This window comes from Molossus molossus, unplaced genomic scaffold (assembly GCF_014108415.1).
Source record: "Molossus molossus isolate mMolMol1 unplaced genomic scaffold, mMolMol1.p scaffold_m16_p_7, whole genome shotgun sequence".
NCBI classification, from domain to species: Eukaryota; Metazoa; Chordata; class Mammalia; order Chiroptera; family Molossidae; genus Molossus; species Molossus molossus.
This window is the reverse complement of record NW_023425401.1, coordinates 87,546,188-87,566,336: the sequence shown is the minus strand read 5'-3', so window position 1 is coordinate 87,566,336 and position 20,149 is coordinate 87,546,188. Positions and strand designations below refer to the sequence as shown.

General features: G+C 36.2%; 1 pseudogene; it reads left to right on the top strand.

The window, feature by feature from the left end:
- The window catches only part of LOC118619687, a 44,035-nt pseudogene that overhangs the window by 319 nt on the left and 23,567 nt on the right, over positions 1-20,149 (top strand).

Sequence of the window (20,149 nt, the reverse complement as noted above, 5' to 3'; positions counted from 1 at the left end):
TCAGGAAAAAGCAACAGAAAAACAGCTTGCAAGGACCATATAAGCAGGGACACTGACTCAAACCTGGTACGATTGTGGAGGTGCGAGAAGGGGGCTGGGAGCCCATGGTGGCAGCAGCCTTAGCTGTGAGCAGCACCCTCAAGATTAACTCCCAAGCAGTTCCACAGTGCAGAGCCAGAACAGATGCTAAAATAGCTACAGCCACTCACCTTGGGCTCCAGCAGAGGGAGGGCAGACTGGACAGAAACAGTGTGGGGACTCTTGGGATTTGGAGGGCACTCAAAGCTTTTGCTGAGTTGCAGTCACGCAAAACTATTGCCATCTTACTCCTTCCCAAAGCTTGTGGAGAGGCAGCAGCCCCTCCCTTGGAGAATGAACCCCATCTGTGGGACATTGAAAAGCAAATTGAGGCTCATTAACAACCAGCATCGGCCCCACCCTTGAGAACTCCCCTTACACTGAGCTCCTGAGGGAATTTTTAATCGACTGAGAACCCAAGGTTCTGTAAGTAACCATGACTAATAGCCTCCAGGGAAAAAGCTAGAGAATAACTGAACCATTCCTGGGCTTGCAAGTCTGCCCAGAAAAGTAAGACTTGACAGTGGAGTTTAATGTGGGACCTCCCATGCTCATCCAAACCCAGGAAAGGGAGCCACAAATAACAGAATAATAACACCCACAGAGAAAATTTGGCAAGCTCCAAAGCCCACTGTGATAGCCAAAATGGTGAAACAAACAAATAAACAAAAAAGCAAAGTGAAAGAACAAGAGACCTCTACCGAAGATGAGATAAATGAAACACAGTTAAGCAAGTTAACAGAGCTAGAATTCAGAGCCATGATCTAGAGGAAGCTCAACAGCATGAGTAAAGACATAGAAATGTTCAAAATCAATGAATTGGAAATTAAAAACCACCAAGTAGAAATGAAGAATGAGATATCAAAAATAAAGAACACATTGAAAGGTCTAAACAGCAGAGTAGAAGAAGCTGAAGACCAGATCAGTGAATTAGAAGACAGGGAACAACATATCAACCAATCAAAAAACCAAAAGAAAAAACAATTAAAAAACAGGAAAACAGCTTCAGAGAACTGTGGGACAACTGGAAACATAATAATAATCGCATCATAGGAGTGCCCAAAGAAAAAGAAAAAAAGCAAGGGTTAGAGAATATATTTGAAGAAATAGTAACAGAAAACTTCCCTTGGAAAAATCTTCCAAAATTTGGTGAAGGAAGAAGGCATTCAAGTTCAAGAAGCAAAGAGAGCCCCAAGTAAGAAGAACTCAAATAGGCCCACACCAAGACACATACTAATCAAAATGCCAAAAATTAAAGACAAAGAGAGAATCCTAAAAGCAGCAAGAGCGAAGCAACAGGTTACCTACAAAGGAACCCCCATAAGCCTATAAGCTAACTTCTCAACAGAAAAACTAGAGGCCAGAAGGGAGTGGCACAAAGTAATCAAATTCATGAAAAACAAGGATCTGAATCCAAGACTACTCCACCCAGCAAGGCTATCATTCAAAATAGAAGGTCAAATAAAGAGCTTCCCAGACAAAAAAAAAGGCTAAGGGAATACTTTTGCACCAAACCAGCTCTGCAAGAATTGTTAAAAGGACTGCTGTAATTAGTAGAACAAATAAAAAGAAAAGTAGAACCTCACTAAACATAAATGGCAATAAATAACTACATATCAATAATCCCCTTAAATGTAAATGGATTGAATGCTCTGATAAAAGACACAGAGTAGCTGATTGGATGAAAAAGCATGACTCATCTATATGTTGTTTACAAGAGACCCACCTCACAACAAAAGACTCACATAGCTTGAGAGTGAAGGGATGGAAAAAAATCTTCCAAGAAATGGAAAGCAAAAAAAATCTGGGGTAGCAATACTCATATCTGATAAAGTAGATTTCAAAATGAAGGCCATAACTAGAGACAAGGAAGGCCACTACATAATATTGAAAAAATATCCAACAGGAAGATATAACCTTGATAAACATATATACACCCAATATAGGAGCACTAACATATATTAAAAATCTTCTAGAGGACTTCAAAGGAGAAATCGACAGCAATAAAATTATAGCAGGGGACTTCAACACCTCGTTGACATCACTGGATAGATCCTCTAGACACACACACACACACACACACACACACACACACACACACACACACACAAAATAGCAAGGAAACAGAGACTTTAAATAAAGCACTAGACCAAATGGATTTAATAGATACCTACAGAGAATTACACCCCAAAATTAGAGAATTCACATTCTTCTCAAGTGCACATGGGACATTCTCAATGATAGGCCACATGATAGGACACAAACTAAATCTCTACAAGGTCAAGGAGATTGAAATCATATCAAGCAATATCTCAGATCACAATGGCATGAAACTAGGAATCAATTGCAACAAGAACATGCAAAGACATTTGAACACATAAAGACTAAACAGCATGTTATTAAACAATGAATGGGTTACTGAGGAGATCAAGGAAGAAATTAAAAACTTCCTGGAAACCAATAAAAATGAACACACAACACAAAATCTATGGGATGCAGCGAAAGCATTTCTGAGAGGAAAGTTCATGGCACTATAGGCCTACCTCAAGAAACAAGAAAAGTTTCTAACAAAATATCTAACCTCAGAACTTAAAGAACAAGAAATCAAACAAAAAGAAAACCCCAGAGCAAGTAGAAGGAAGGCAATAGTAAAGATAAGATCAGAAATAAATGACATAGAGACCAAAAAAACAATTCAAGGATCAATGACATAAAGAGATGATTTTTCGAAAAGATAAACAAGATTGATGGACCCATAGCTAGACTCACCAAGACACAAAGAGAGAGAACCCAAATACACAAAACCAGAAATAAAAGAGGAGAAGTCACAACTGACACCACAAAAATACAAAAGATTGTTGACAACTACTATGAACAATTATATGGCAACAAACTAGACAAATCTAAGCGAAATGAACAAATTTCTAGAAACACATAGTCTCCCAAAACTGGACCAGGAAGAGATAGAAAACTTGAACAAATCATTAACAACTAAGAAAATTGAAGATGTAACCAAGACTCTCCTAGCAAACAAAAACCCAGGCCCGGATGGCGTCATGGGGCAGTTTTACTGAACATTCGAAAAAGAACTAATACCCATTCTCCTCAAACTATTTCAAAAAATTCAAGATGAAGAAAGACTTCCAAACTCGTTTTATGAGGCCAGTAAAATTTGAATTCCAAAGCCAGAAAAAGACGCTATATATACAGAACACTACAGGCCAGTATCCTTGATGAACATAGATGCCAAAATCCTGAACAAAATACTAGCAAATTGGATGCAGCAATACATCAAAAAAAAATTATTCACCATTACCAAGTGGGATTGACCCCAGAGATGCAAGGCTGGTACAATATTCGCAAATCAATAAATGTGATACACCACATAAATAAGATGAAGAATAAAAATCACATGATCATATCAATGGATGCTGAAAAAGCATTTGACAAAATCCAGCATCCATTTCTGATAAAAATGCTCAGCAATGTGGGAATAGAGAGATCATATCTTGACATAATAAAGTCCATCTATGAAAGACCTACAGCCAACATCATACTCAATTGGCAGAAACTAAAAGCATTTCCCTTAAGAACAGGAACAAGACAGGAATGCCCTCTTTCGCCACTCTTATTTAACATAGTACTGGAAGTCTTAGGCACAGAAATCAGACAGGAAGAAAAAATAAAAGGGATCCAAATTGGAAAGGAGGAAGTGAAGCTCTCATTATTTGCAGATGATATGATATTATACATAGAAAACCTTAAAGACTCCATCAAAAATCTACTAGACTTAATAAATGAATTTGGCAACATAGCAGGATACAAAATTAACGTCAAGAAATCGACATAATTCTTATACACCAATGATGAACTCACAGAAAGAGAAACTGAAAAAACAATCCTATTTACCATCACAGCAAAAAAAATTAAGATACCTAGGAATAAACGTAACCAAGGAAGTAAAGGACCTATTTGCAAAAAAAGTACAGGACATTGAAAAAAGAAATAGAGGAAGATATAAAGAAGTGGAAGCACATTCCTAGTACATGGATTGGAAGAATTAACATTATTAAAATGTCCATACTACCCAAAGCAATCTATAGATTCAATGCAATCCCCATCAAAATACCAATGACATATTTCACAGAACTAGAACATATACTTCAAAAGTTCATATGAACCCCAAAAGATCCCAAATAGCCACAGCAATTTTGAAAAAGGACAAAGTAGGTGGGATCACAATACCAGATATCAGGTTATACTACCAAGTGACTGTAATCAAAACAGCCTGGTAATGGCACAAAAACAGGCATATAGACCAGTGGAACAGAACAGAGAACCCAGAAATGGACTCAGGACATTATGCTCAATTAATATTTGACAAAAGAGGCAAGAGCATACAATGGAGTAAAGACAGCTTCTTTAATAAATGGTGTTGGGAAAATTGGACAGCTACATGCAAAAAAGAAAAAGAAACTAGACCATCAACTTACACCATACACAAAAGTAAACTCAAAATGGATAAAAGACTTAAATGTGACCCGTGAATCCATAAAAATTCTAGAAGAAAATCTAGACAACAAAATTTCGGACATCATACGCACCAGAATTTTCACTGATACATCACCTAAGGCAACAGAAACAAAGGAAAAAATGAACACATGGGACTACATCAAACTAAAAAGCTTCTGCACAACAAATGAAACAACCATCAAAATGGAAAGGCAACCCACTGTATGGGAGAACATCATTGCCAATGATACATCAGATAAGGGGTTAATTTCCATAATATATAGAGTACTCATGCATCTCAACTAAAGGAAGACAAAGAACCCAATTAAAAAATGGGCAGAGGAGCTGAATAGACACCTCTCCCAACAGGACATACAAATGGCCAAAAGACATATGAAGAAATGCTCAACATCACGAAACATCAGAGAGATGCAAATTAAAACAACAATGAGGTATCACCTCACACCTGTCAGAATGGCTGCCATCAACAAATCATCAAACAACAAGTGTTGGCGAGGGTGTGGAGAAAAGGAGACTCTAGTGCACTGCTGGTGGGAATGCAGACTGGTGCAGCCACTATGGAAAACAATATGGTGTTACTTCAAAAAATTAAAAATTGAACTGCCATTTGACCCAGTGATCACACTTGCAGGAATATACCCTAAGAAGCCTGAAACACCAATCACAAAGAATGTATGTATCCCCATGTTCATAGCAGCACTATTTATAATAGCTAAGATGTGGAAACAGCCCAAGTGTCCATCAGTAGACAAATGGATACAAAAAGTTGAAGTACATATACACAATGCAGCTGTAAGAAAGAAAGATCTCTTATCCTTTGAGACAACATGGAGGGACCTGGAAAGTATTATCCTAAGTGAAACAAGCCAAGCAGAAAAAGACAAATACCACATGATCTCACTTATTTGTGGAATATAATGAACATAACAGTCTGAGGAATAGGGTAGACCCAGAAACATGGAAGTAGGGTACAGACTGACAACCCTCAGAAGAGGTGGTGGTGGGGGGAGGGAAGAGATAAACCGCAGAAGTTAAATGCATGTACAGATAACCAATGGACATGAACAACAAAGCCAGGGATGGTGTGGGGTGTGGATGGGGAGGAGGGTGTCAATGGTGTAAAAAAGGAGAAACATCTGTAACAAAAATTAAATATATATATATACAATAAAGTCTTTACATGATCAAAAAAAGTAATCTAATTTCTCTTTCTCATCTCTTGATCATTGCTGTCATTCATTTCAGTTATATGTAAGCATACACAAGCAAATATATAATATATACATAAGTGTACATAATTGAATACATTTTTGCTATTATTATTTTTAAAAGCTGTGATCTGTTTGATCAATAAAGATAAAAGTTTTTATTTCACTCTCACTTATTTCTTCTTTGGTTTTTCTTTCTCTTTGTAGATCCAAGTTTTTAACCTATACCATTTTACTTCTCTACAAAGATCCGTTAAAATTTCTTACAAGGTGAGTCTACTGACAATAAATACCCTTGATTTTTGTTCTCCAAGAAAATCTCTATTCTTCCTTCATATTTGAAGGATAGTATTACAGGGCACTGAATTCTAGGTGAGGGTTTTTTTTCTCTCCATACTTAAATATTTCACCTTACTCTCTTCATCATTGAATGGTTTCTGAGAAGTCAGATGTAATTCATACCTTGGTTCCTCTATAGGTAAAGAAGTTTCCCTCTGGCTTTTTTGAGGATTTTTAATTTATCTTTTATTTTCTGTAGCTTAAATATGATGTGCTAGCTGTAGTTTCTTGCATTTATCCAGCTTCGTTTTCCCCAAGATTCCTGGATCTGTGGTTTGATGTCTGAAATTAAAATGGAGAAACTTTCAGTCATTATTGTTTAAATATTTGTGTTCTTTTCTTTCCATTTCCTCTGGCATTCCCATTACATAAACATTAGATTTTTTGTTGTTGTCCCACAGTTTTTGAATATGCTGTTATTTTTGTTTTTTTCCCCCCAGTCTTTGTTTCCTTTGCTTTTCAGTCCTGGAGATTCCTATGGAGATATCATCAAGCTCAGAGTTTCTTTCCTCAATCATGCAGTCTACTAATAAGCCCATCAAAGGCATTCTTTATTTTCTCTTACACTGCTTTTTCATTCTAACACTTCTTTTGGTTGTTTATTAAGATTTCCACCTCTCTGCTCACATTGTCCATCGTTATCCATTAGGAACCTTAGCATCCTAATCATGGTTATTTATATTTCCCATCTGATAATTCCAACATCCCTGCCATGACTGGTTCTGATGCTTGCTCTGTCTCCCTAAATTGTATTTTTTGCTTTTTGGAATGCCTTGCAATTTTTTCTTGATTGATGGGCATGATTTACCAGAAAAAAGAAAGTGCTGTAAACAGGCCTTTACTATTGTGGTGGTAAAGTGTGGGAGAAGGAGAAGGCGTCTGATATTTCTATGATTATATCTCGATATAGATGTAAATTTCACAGGTCTTCTCAGGTTTCTTTTCTTCACCTTAGGTAGGAAAGGATGGCTAGAGTGGACTGAATTTGGGTGTTTCCTTCCCCAGGGTTGGTTAGTCCCTGATAATACCTCAGCCAGATAGCTTCTGGTTAACTCTTTTCTCCTGAGAGCAGGCCTTGTTAAGAAAACTGAACCTCATGAGCGTCTGTTCCATTAAGCTGTGATTCCAGGCATTCACCTGTCTCTTCAATTTCAGAAGCAGCAGTTTGCCACGTATCCTCACTTCTCCTAAAGATTTAAGGAGAGTTGTTGATTTTTCAGTCTGTTCCACTTTTTACTTGTTAGGATGCTATCACAGCTTCCAGGTTTCTTTTATGCAAAACCCTCAATTGTCTTTTAATTTGTTAATGGATTCTTTGCATTTTATTTTTATGTAATCAAATGTATTTATTTATTGCCTTTAGATTTTGAATATGGTTTTAAAGCCTTCCCTACACTGAGGTTAAAGAGGAATCTACTTGATTTCTTCTATTAGTTTGTTCTTTTCTTTCTTTTTGTTTTGTTTTTGTTTTTTGGTTTTTTTTTTACAATTATATCTCTGTTTTATTTCTTCTTCTATATAGTATGTTTAGGTTAGCATAGGAGTTTATTCATGTGTGTAATATGAGGTATATATCTAATTTTATTTTTTTCTCTAAAATTGTTACCCAGTTGCCAGTACCATTTACTCTAAAGTCCATCTTCCCTATAGTAATTTGAGATACCACTTTTATCTTATACTAAATTTTCATATGGTCTATGTCTAGTTTTGAATTTTTCCCCGTTTTATTCTTCTAGTCTCCTTGTCTATTTATGATCCAGCACCACACCAATTTAACTCTCATTGTTTTGTGGTATATTTTAATATCTGGAAGGGGTAGTACTTCCTCATAATTTTATCTTTTCAGTGTTTTTATGGCTATTCTTAATTATTTTATGTGAACTTTAGAATTGACTTGTCTAGCTCCATTTTAAAATGTTTGTTGGTATTTTAATTAAATTGTACTAAAATTATACATTAACTTAGGGAGAACTGACAACTTTATGATATTAAGTCATCCTACACAGAAACAAGGCGTTGTTGTGTTTTGTCCAAACCTACTTCTGTGTCTTTTAAGAGAAATTTACTCATACACACATAACCATTGAAACATATATTCATTTGACAAGTCAAAGACAGCAACTAAACTTGTATACATGTTCAATTAGATTCTTTTCAGATATAACTTGAGACCCAGGGCCCACTAGAAATCCATGGATGGGCTTCAAGACCATAATGAATCCCTTAGAATTATACAGAAAAGTGTGTGTGTGTGTGTGTCTGTGTGTGTGTGTAGTGTGTGTGTGTGTTTAGTTAAATTTTTATTTTATCTTCTCTGAAAGATCATTATACTTTTCTTCTGTATTCTGTATTCTCACTCACACATATTCTATAGTGTGAGATTTCTCGACAATAACAATCTTGTATGTTTAAAAATAAAGAAATACATACACAATATGTCAATTTTCAAAAATGCTACCAAGTCCAATGCACCAAGCAGCAAATTATTTCTCTCCACCCATAATTGAGCCAAGCAATATAATAGAAGACTCTATAAAACTGATACTTTTACTCAAGAAACTTGCATTTGAAGGCAAAACACCAAAATCAAGTAGAGAACCACAAAAGTTACACACAATCTACTTCAACAAAGAGTTCAATAGAGAAGAGATGGTAGATAGAACACTCTGTGTGCAAAGAAATTTCTAAAATTTATATTTTTCCACTGAGAAGAAGAGATTCAAATAAAATATGTTATTAAAACATAATTGTGTTATTTATGATCTTACTTGCAACATTTACTACAATCAGAATTTTCACTTTCCAACAGTGATGACAAATTCAAAGGTAGGGAAAGGAGGGTGAATAAGATGTCTCTTCCTCCTTCTCCTCTTCATCCTCCTTTTCTTCTCCTTCTCCACCTTCTTTATTAACAAAACAATTGTCTTCACTTGATCAAGTTTTCTCAGTGAAATGACACCTTGGATTTGGCTATATCCCTGCCATGTCATTCTCCATTCTTCTGTCATTTTCTTCCAGGATGTATGCTCTATGTCTTCCACTCTCTCTTTCTTTACTTTCTTATTTTCCCTTTTGTGTCATTTATCCCTCCAGGCTTATACCTATATTTTTCACTAAGAACATTGTTTATTCCCAGTAAATATTTTTAGCTTTAATAGTTTTTCTGATTACCTAGATCAATGGTAATTAATCTTGTTAGGATTGCCTGGAGTACCTTTTACTAACTACTAATATCTTGGCCTACATCCAGAGATTTGAGTTGACATAAGTGGGACCCAGCCATCCCTATAACGTAAAATTCTCCCAGTGAACCTAATATGATGCCAAAGTTGAAAATAGTGACCCAGGGTTACCATCCATCAACAAACTAGTTCTGTGCCAAAACCCACATGCTAACATTTCTATAGCTATGAAAGGTCCCTCAACCTGTATTTCTACCAGTAGAACTTGGCAGTTACTTTTCCCCTTTACTCTGTAGTTGTTTCGGAATCACAGAATTTTAGAAGCTAGCATTCACAGAGATGTTCTAGCTCAATTTTGTGATTCTAAAGAGAAGTAATCTAAAGTTCAGAGAGAAAAAAAGACTTACCCCTAATCACACATTAATAAGTGCCAGGACTAGACTATGTTATTGCCTCTATAACATTGTTTTTAGTCCTTTACTTTTCCAGATAACCCTAGATGTATATTTGGTTGCTAGTTTTTTCTCCCCAAATTTCTATCTTCCCTTCTGTTTTCTAGTTTAGATGTTTCCCACCCTATGATAATAAAGTATTACTTTCTGTTTATTGGAATTTTAATATCAAGGGTTTTGACATATGTGCTTCTTTTCAATTTATATCACAAATTATACCCCATTAAAAATGTTCTTCCTTCTAACAATTTCACACCTAAACCTTAACTTTGTTTATAAAATAAGAACAGAAAATCATTAGGCAAAGTTTTAGTAGCTTATAACAACATTTGAAAAATGATAAAACATGAAATATCATATTGCTTTGAATTAATTATCTATATAAGGAAACAAATTTTTCTCAACATAAAAACCTAAAAGCAAAGATACAGTGTGAGCGCCATCTCCTGGAGAAATTATGCCAACCTGTAGACATGTTCTCCCTCACTCTCACATGAAGTATTTAGCTTTAATTTTTTATTTTATTCATTAATTCATTTATTATTGTTCCATAATAGATTTTAGGTAGTTTCCAAAATATACAAACAGTAGAAAACTAAAAACTAAATTTAAAAGCATGAGAATCAAACAGACAGTGAAAAAAGAAGTAGAGGATCAGAAGGGAAATAAACACTGATAATCAGGGTTCCCATACAGCAGTGTAGAGGAATGATAAATTTATTAAAGGAATTATACATTTAATAAATGATGAGTTTATTTTATTATATGTAAGTTTGAGTTGCCTGTAGGAATCCATGAGGAACTGTGAAGTATGAGTTGAAAGCGATCGATTTCAAGGTGATCAGCATGTGGTCACTGAAGCGCTGGGCAGCATGGAATTGCTCTGAAAGAGTGTAAAGAGGACACAGACCCCTGAGAAATACTCATGTTTAAGGGATTGTCAGTAAAAGGTGGGCAATGTAAATGAGAATGACCCTTGGAGCCAACTACCTGATTTAAATCCCAGCTCCGGGAAATCCAAAATAGTGGCAGAGTGAATGGAAGCTACACAGACCGTCTCCCAGGACCAAACTGGAATTACAACTAAAATAAAGACAAATCATCAGAAAAAAGCAACAGAAAAGCAGCTTGTGAAGATCATATAACCAGGGACACTGACTTGATCCATGTAGGATGACAGAGGTGCCAGAATGGGGGCTGGGAGCCCACGGTTGGCAGCAGCCCTAGCTGTAAGCAGCGCACTCGTGGTTAAAGTCCCAAGCAACTCCACGGCGCAAAGCCAGCACAGATGCTAAAATAGCCACAGCCACTCACCTTGGGCTCCAGGAGAGGGAGAGCGGACTGGATTGGAACTGTGTGGAGACACTCAAGATTTGAAGGGCTCTCAGCTATTGCTAAGGTGCAGTCACGCAAGACTGTTGCCATCTTACTCCTTCCCAGGGCTCTGGGAAAATGTGGTGGCCGCTCCCTCAAAGATTCAACCCCACCTCTGGGTGATTGAAATGCAAATTGAGGCTCATTAACAACTAGCATCTGCCCTGCCCTCAGGAAATCCCCTTCCCCTGAGCAACTGAGGACGTTTTCCATTCAACTGAGAACCCAAGGCTCTTCAAGTAACCTCTACTGGTAGCCTCCAGGCAAAAAGCTAGAGAAAAACTAAACCATTCCTGGGCTAAAAACTCTGCCCAGGAAAGTAAGACTTGACAGTGGTGTTTAACATGGGTTCTCCCACGCTCTCCCAAACCCAGGAGAGGGAACCACAAATAGCAGAATAATAACACCCACAGAGAAAATTTGGCAGGCTCCAAATCCCATTATGATGGCCAAAATGGTGAAACAAAAAACAAATGCCAAATGAAGGAACAAGAAACCTCTACCAAAGATGAGATAAATTAGGAGCAATTAAGCAAGTAACAGAGCTAGAATTCAGAGCCATGATTGTGAGGAAGTTCAACAGCATGAGCAAGGACATTGACACCATAAGTAAAGACATAGAAATATTCAAAATCAATGAATTGGAAATTAAAAACCACCAAGTAGAAATAAAGAATGACATATCAGAAATAAAGAACACATTGGAAGGTCTAAACAGCAGAGTAGAAGAAGCTGAAGACCAGATCAGTGAATTAGAAGACAGGGAACAAAAAATCAATCAATCAGAAAACCAAAAGAAAAAAACGATTAAAAAACAGGAAAACAGCTTCAGAGAACTGTGGGACAACTGGAAACATAATAATATTCGCATCATAGGAGTGCCCAAAGAAGAAGAAAAAGAGCAAGGGTTAGAGAATATATTTGAAGAAATAGTGACAGAAAACTTCCCTAATTTGGAAGGAAGAAGGCATTCAAGTTCAAGAAGCAAAGAGAGCCCCAAGTAAGAAGAACTCAAACAGGCCCACACCAAGACACATACTAGTCAAAATGCCAAAAATTAAAGACAAAGAGAGAATCCTAAAAGTAGCAAGAGCGAAGCAACAGGTTACCTACAAAGGAACCCCCATAAGCCTATCAGCTGACTTCTCAACAGAAACACTATAGGCCAGAAGGGAATGGCATGAAGTAATCAAGGTCATGAAAATCACGGATCTGAATCCAAGACTGCTCTATCCTTCAAGGCTATCATTTAAAATAGAAGGTCAAATAAAGAGCTTCCCAGACAAATAAAGGGCTAAGGGAATACATTAGCACCAAACCAGCACTGCAAGAATTGTTAAAAGAACTGCTGTAATTAGTAGAACAAATAGGAAGAAAAGTAGAACCACACTAAACATAAATGGCAATAAATAAGTACATATCAATAATCCCCTTAAATGTAAATGGATTGAATGCTCTGATAAAAGACACAGAGTAGCTGATTGGATAAAAAAGCAAGACTCATCTATATGTTTTTTACAAGAGATTCACCTCACAACAAAAGATTCATATAGGTTGAGAGCGAAGGGGTGAGAAAAAAACCTTCCAAGCGAATCGAAGGGAAAAAAAAGCTGGGGTAGCAATACTCATATCTGATAAAGTAGATTTCAAAATGAAGGCCATAACTAGAGACAAAGAAGGCCACTACATAATATTGAAAGGAGCTATCCAACAGGAAGATATAACCTTGATAAACATAGATGCACCCAATATAGGAGCATCAACATATATTAAAAATCTTCTGGAGGACTTCAAAGGAGAAATCGTCAGGAATACAATCATAGCAGGGGACTTCAGCACCCTGCTGACGTCACTGGATAGATCATCAAGACAAAAATTTCACAAGGAAACAGAGACTCTAAATGAAGTACTAGACCAAATGGATTTAATAGATTTCTACAGATAATTACACCCCATAACTACAGAATTCACATTCCTCTCAAGTTCACATGGGACATTTTCAAAGAGAGACCCCATGTTAGGACACAAACTAAATATCTACACATTCAGAAAGATTGAAATCATATCAAGTATCTTCTCAGATCACAATGGCATGAAACTAGAAATCAATTGCAATAAGAACATTCAGAGACATTTGAACACATGGAGGCTAAATAGCATGTTATTAAACAATGAATGGGTTACCGAGGAGATCCAGGAAAAAATTAAAAACTTCCTGAAAACCAATGAAAATGAACACAAAATCAATGGGACGCAGGGAAAGCAGTTCTGAGAGGAAAGTTCATAGCACTACAGACCTACCTCAAGAAACAAGAAAAATTTCTAACAAAATATCTAACCTCAGAACTTAAAGAACAAGAAGTCAAACAAAAAGAAAACCCCAAGGCAAGTAGAAGGAAGGCAATAGCAAAGATCAGAGCATAAATAAATGACATAGAAACCAAAAAAACAATTCAAAGATCAATGGAACAAAGAGCTGATTTTTCGAAAATATAAACAAGACTGATGGACCCTTAGCTAGATTCACCAAGAAACAAAGAGAGAGAACCCAAATACACAAAATCAGAAATGAAAGAGAAGTCACTACTGACACCACAGAAATACAAAAGATCATTAACAACTACTATGAACAATTATAACATCAAATTTGACAATCTAAGTGAAATGGACAAATTTCTAGAAACACATACTCTCCCAAAACTGAACTGGGAAGAGATTGAAAATTTGAAAAGACCAATAACAACTAAGAAAATTGAAGACGTAATAAAGACTCTCCCAGCAAACAAAAGCTCAGGCCCAGATGGCTTCACGGGGGAGTTTTACCAAACATTCAAAAAAGAACTAACACCCATTCTCCTCAAACTATTTCAAAAAATTCAAGATGAAGAAAGACTTCCAAACTCGTTTTATGAGGCCAGCAAAATTCTAATTCCAAAGCCAGAAAAAGACACTATATATACAGAAAACTACAGGCCAGTATCCCTGATGAACATAGATGCCAAAATCGATAACAAAATACTAGTAAATCGGATCCAGCAATACATCAAAAAAATTATTCACCATGACCAAGTGGGATTTATTCCAGGGATGCAAGGCTGGTATAATATTCGCAAATCAATAAATGTGATACACCACATAAATAAAATGAAGAATAAAAACTATATGATCATATCAATAGATGTTGAAAAAGCATTCGACAAAATCCAGCATCCATTTCTGATAAAAACGCTCAGCAATGTGGGAATAGAGGGATCATATATCGACATAATAAAGACCATATATGAAAGACCTGCAGCCAACATCATACTCAATTGGCAGAAACTAAAATTATTTTCCTTAAGAACAGGAATAAGACAGGAATGCTGACTTTCACCACTCTTATTTAACATAGTACTGGAAGTCTTAGCCACAGCAATCAGATATGAAGAAAAAATAAAAGAAATCCAAATTTGAAAGGAGGAAGTGAAATTGTCATTATTTGCAGATGACACCATATTTTACATAGAAAACCCTAAAGATTCCATCAAAAATCTACTAGAATTAATAAATGAATTTGGCAACATAGCAGGATAGAAAATTAACATCAAGAAATCGACAGCATTCTTATACACCAATGATGAACTCACAGAAAGAGAAACTAAAAAACAATCCCATTTACCATTGCAGCAAAAAAATTAAGATACCTAGAAATAAACTTAACCAAAGAAGTAAAGGACCTATTTGCAGAAAAGTACAGGACATTGAAAAAAGAAATACAGAAAGATATAAAAAACTGGAAGCACATACCTTATTCATGGATTGGAATAATTAACATCATTAAAATGTCCATACTACCCAAAGCAATCTATAGATTCAATGCAATCTCCATCAAAATACCAATTACATATTTCACAGATCTAGAACAAATACTTCAAAATTTCATATGGAACCAAAAAAGACCTCAAATAGCCACAGCAATCTTGAAAAAGAAGGTCAAAGTAGGTGGGATCACAATACTAGATATCAGGTTATACTACAAAAGCTACTGTAATCAAAACAGTCTGGTACTGGCACAAGAACAGGCATATAGACCAGTGGAAAGGAAAAGAGAACCCAGAAATGGACTCAGGACATTATGTTCAATTAATATTTGACAAAGGAGGCAAGAGCATACAATGAAGTAAAGACAGCCTCTTTAATAAATGGTGTTGGGAAACTTGGACAGCTACATGCAAAAAAATGAAACTAGACCATCAAATTACACCATATATAAGAATAAACTTAAAATGGATAAAAGACTTAAATGTGACCTGTAAATCCATAAAAATCCTAGAAGAAAATGTAGGCAACAAAATTTCAGACATCATATGCAGCAGAATTTTCACTGATACATTACCTAAGGCAGCAGAAACAAAGGAGAAAATGAACACATGGGACTACATCAAACTAAAAAGCTTCTGCACAACAAAAGAAACAACCATCTAAATGGGAGAGCATCATTGCCAATGATACATCAGATAAGAGGTTAATTTCCAAAATATCCAGTACTCATATAATTCAACTAAAGGAAGCAAAGAACCCAATTAAAAATTGGGCAGAGGAGCTGAATGGACACCTCTCCAAACAGGACATACAAATAGCCAAAAGGCATATGAAGAAATGCTCAACATCACTAATCATCAGAGAGATGCAAATTAAAACAACAATGAGGTACCACCTCACACCTGTCAGAATAGCCGCCATCAACAAATAATCAAACAAGTGTTGGCGAGGCTGTGGAGAAAAAGGGACTCTAGTACACTGCTGGTGGGAATGCAGACTGGTGTAGCCACTATGGAAAACAATATGGTGTTGCCTTAAAAAATTAAAAATTGAACTGCCATTTACCCAGTGATCCCACTTGTAGTAATATACCCTAAGAAGCCTGAAACACCAATCAGAAAGAATATATGTACCCCCATTTTTATAGCAGCACCATTCATAATAGCTAAGATCTGGAAATAGTCCACGTGTCCATCAGTAGATGAATGGATTAAAAAGCAGTGGTACATATACACAATGGAGAACTTGCAGCTGTAAGAAAGAAAGATCTCTTATCCTTTGAGATGACATGGAGGGACCTGGAAAGTATTATCCTAAGTGAAACAAGCCAAGCAGAAAAAGACAAATACCACATGATCTCACTTATTTGTGGAATATAATGAACAGTCTGAGGAATAGGGTAGACCCAGAGACGTGGAAATAGGGTACAGACTGACTACCTTCAGGAGAAGGGGTGGTGGGGGGAGGGAAGAGATAAACCACCAAACTATGTGCATGTATGCATAACCAATAGACATGGACAACAAAGCCAGGGATGGGGTCAGGGGGATGGGGAGGAGGGTGTCAATGGTATAAAAAAGGAGAAACATCTGTAACAAAAATAAAATAAAATAAATGAAGAATGAAAATAAATAAATAAATGATAAAATAAATAAATAAATCCCAGCTCCACTACTTCCTATGGCTAACGCTTAAGTTACCCTAAAAAGTTATTTTAGCCCTGGCTGGTTTGGCTCAGCAGTTGGAGCATCAGCCTGCCGACCAGAGTCCTGGGTTTGGTTCCCTCTAGGGGTACGTACAAAAAAAAAGTTATTTTAAAATTGGTTTTACATATAACTTCATATAACCTATAAATGGACTGTTGGATTTTTTTTTTTTTAATCTCTCAGGCTATAATTAACAATTCCTAAACTCTTTGGAACTGTCTTTACCGCTGCCTAAAACTCTAATCTCTGACCTGGGTGGAGTCTGGAATGGAAATGGTTCAAAATAATTGTGTTTTCTTATTATTTCTGTTTCTAAACACACATAGTAGCTGACCTAGCTGGCTTCCTGTCCTTTTCCATTTGCCTTCCAGGCTGTAAAACCCTGGGTCTGGCAAGGAGCAAAGCCCTCAGAAGGTCTGCCACCCACCTTTAGCAGTCCTTCTTCGTCACCTTCTTCAGAGCTGCAGTACAACTTTCTGATCCTGAGGAGGGGAATACAAAGAATTGCCATGATTTTCCGGCTATAGCTTGTTTTTCTAGAATTATTTGGAATGTTGTTCTTTTTACTCTTTTTAAATCTCTTGTGTGGTTATAAATGCTGCTTGTTTCAGCAAAAAATCCCATTTCAATTGTTTTCCTTTGTGAACCAGATGAACTTTTCACTGAAACGGTCACATTGTCTCATTGAATTTCAGGTCACTGGCAATCTCTCTTTTCTTAATTCCACAGAGAGAAGAGGACTGAATTTGTAAAAACTCTGCCCTACTCTCACTCACACTCCCTTGGCAGAGCTCAGTTTCCGCTGAAGTCCACGTACATCATGTCTGTTCGGCAGTGCACAAAGGGCCTGGACATTTGGCTAAGTGGTCTGTAACTCTTTATGACCTATTCCTTTTGCATTCTCTCTCAAAACTCTGTAATAAATTCTAACCAGATTTAGATAATGGATTATAAATTTTCTTAATCTACTGGAATTTTCTAGGCTTTTAAATGTTTTAATCTATTAGAAAAATATGTCATCTCTTTCCATCTGTGCCAGTAGCATAACCAACTGCTGATTTTTCTTCTAGTCTAAGAACCTGTAGCGTTTTCCTCTAGATCTTCCATATGTTCACTTCTACATCTGTTTCATATCTCTTTTGACTCAGTTTCATAATTAAATGATACATTTTATCTCTAAGGAAATATTTGATATATCTATTTCGAATTTTATTTTTCAATTCAGGGATAGTTTTTATATGGAATTGCATTATATGAATAGCCAGAGGATTGCATATAAATTTTTCATATGAGTAATATATATTTATTTAATAAAACAAAACAACACAGTGGAGAAATAATTTAACAGCCATTAGATAGAAAAAAAAAATTTGTGTTGAAATTCTCTGGTATAACATCCTTCCACTTATTATTATTCTATTAACTCTTTTGGTAAAAACAAGAGTTATAAAGTTAAAAGAAAGTATAATATAGTACACAGTACAGATGACTTAGCAAGCTTTCTCTTAAAAGAATACTGAGGTCACAGAACTTATAATTATTAATGGTATTCTGATAATGTATTTTCTAATTATCAAGTACTGAGGTTTTAAAGTTGTGTTGTATTTTTCTGAAAATATTTATAAATCATGTTTAATATCCTTAGATCATGTCTTATCAATGAAGAGGTAGATACAAGTCAAATTGATATAGAGGTACTAGTCAACTAGAAAATATAAAATCTGAAGTTAAAAGTAGATTTGATCAATCTTCAGAAGGTAACAATGAATATTTCCTCAGCTCTACTTGAGAGATCTGAGCAATGTTCTCATTAAATAGAGAATACAATATAAGGATTAGTTAATCTTAGAATCATAAAATGTTACCAGTAGAACAGATGGCCTAAGTGGTCTGACTCCATTATCTTATAACTAAGGAAACAGAAGTCTTATCCAATATAGTAGATTATCCAAAAATCATACAGCTGGTTAATGCAGAGCCCAAATCAAGCCATAATTCCAGCCTCTCAGATAGTTTCCTTTTCACTCTGAGAGTATACCACCAAATGCCAATTTCTAGCAGTTGGAACTCCTCTGATATAGGGCCAGGCCCTTAGGGCAACTGTGCCTGAGCAAAGCCAGCCTTGTTCATCTCTCCTGCCTTTCAGTTGTCTCTCCCAGACCTTTCCCTGATGTGGTTCTACCCACTCCTTCTCGACAAAAGCTCACCAATCCTTTACATGATCCCAAAAAAGCCCAAAGTGGCAGCTCTAAATCTACTCCATTAACCAGACAAACGTGCTCAGGAAGAAACCTAAAATAAATGTTCTCATGTGCATATGGTTTCAGTGTGGCCTACACAGAGTAGTCTTCTGCTTGTTCACACAGACCCCATAGTAAGGAACTAGCATGAGGGTCAATTTGAAAAAATAAGGAATGTTTACAGACTTCTTTTTTTCCCATTTAGTCTGAAAATAAGAATTAACTTCAATGGTCAAAATGTGTGTTCTTATCATTTAGATCATATTTACCTACTTTATTAAGCAAAAAAAGAGAGAGAGAGAGAGACAGTGGCATTGATTCTAACCAAAAAACTATAAGTATCTGTGTATATTTGAGATGATTAATACAGCTTTTCAATCTTTCATCCAGAAATTAGATCACTACCCATGTTTTGAAGTCAGACAGCCCTAGAGACACAAATTACTTGCCATTACCAATCTACTGAGGATTTTAGCACCAGGAATTTCATACCAGATATGTATAGAAGGCTGCTGAGTGGCAGCTAAGTGGCAGATATTTATTGTGTGGAAGGACAGAGTCTTCCTGAACACCTGAGACTATACGTAATCCATATATGCACAGCTCCTCCTTGCTAGTTATTTCATATTCTGTAAACATGAGTAGAGATAAAACTAGGCCTTCAGTAAAAGGTTGTAAACCTCTATAGGGCTTCAGCTTTAACACTTAAGAAACCACCTAACAAGATACACCTCTCTTTCATCTTGCTCATTTCTCAGTAATATTTTATTGGGTGTAAGTTAGGATAAAATACACACACACACAGACAAAGCAGCAAAGTCATACAGTAAATCCAATGATATAGAAACAAAAGAAGGCCAAAATGTCAACAGACGGAAAAGTTTCACTTGGCACGTGTACAAAAAGTCACTGTTCCAGCCAGGCAACCATATGCCTATAATGTGGCACAGCCATTCTCTGGGCATGAATCCAGGGCTCCAGTCTACCACTCTCTAGTTTGGATTAATAATTCATTGTATTATTCAAAAAGGTTGCACAATATACCTAGTCAGCGAACCATAAAGAATGAGTCATATCAAATTACACACATAGTTTTCAATGTTACCAAGCAAAACAAGTCCCTAATTAAATCTGCTTGTGGTAATACCCATTCACGCAATGAGAATGTAGAAAGAATCAATAACCAAAGGTGAGTTGGCAATGGATGCATCAAGGGATAGAGGGAAGGAAGGGAGG